The 246-nt window shown below is 27.2% G+C and overlaps 1 protein-coding gene across 1 annotated transcript in view; it reads left to right on the top strand.

The window, feature by feature from the left end:
• The window catches only part of LOC107555024 (protein FAM124A), an 18,420-nt gene that overhangs the window by 16,455 nt on the left and 1,719 nt on the right, over positions 1-246 (top strand). The gene's annotated exons all lie outside the window — the stretch shown is intronic.

Genomic DNA, 246 nt, shown 5'->3' with positions numbered 1-246 from the left:
CTGGAGACTGAAAGTTTGCCTTTAAAGGAATACATTCTATTATAAATATATTAAAAAAGAAAACATTATTTTACATTTTAATATTATTTCACAATATTGTTGTTTTAATTTGTTTTGTTTAAATAAATGCAGCCTGGTAACATACTTCTTTTATTCAATCAATCAATCAACCAGCCATTCAAAAAACATTTGAACCGTAGTGATACCTTGACTCTAGGGGTCTAACAACTAAAAATCAAGTCAGGA

The sequence above is a fragment of the Sinocyclocheilus grahami genome, unplaced genomic scaffold (genome assembly GCF_001515645.1).
Source record: "Sinocyclocheilus grahami isolate Dianchi unplaced genomic scaffold, SAMN03320097.WGS_v1.1 scaffold523.1, whole genome shotgun sequence".
Lineage (NCBI taxonomy): Eukaryota > Metazoa > Chordata > Actinopteri > Cypriniformes > Cyprinidae > Sinocyclocheilus > Sinocyclocheilus grahami.
This window is presented reverse-complemented; position numbering and strand designations above follow the sequence as displayed.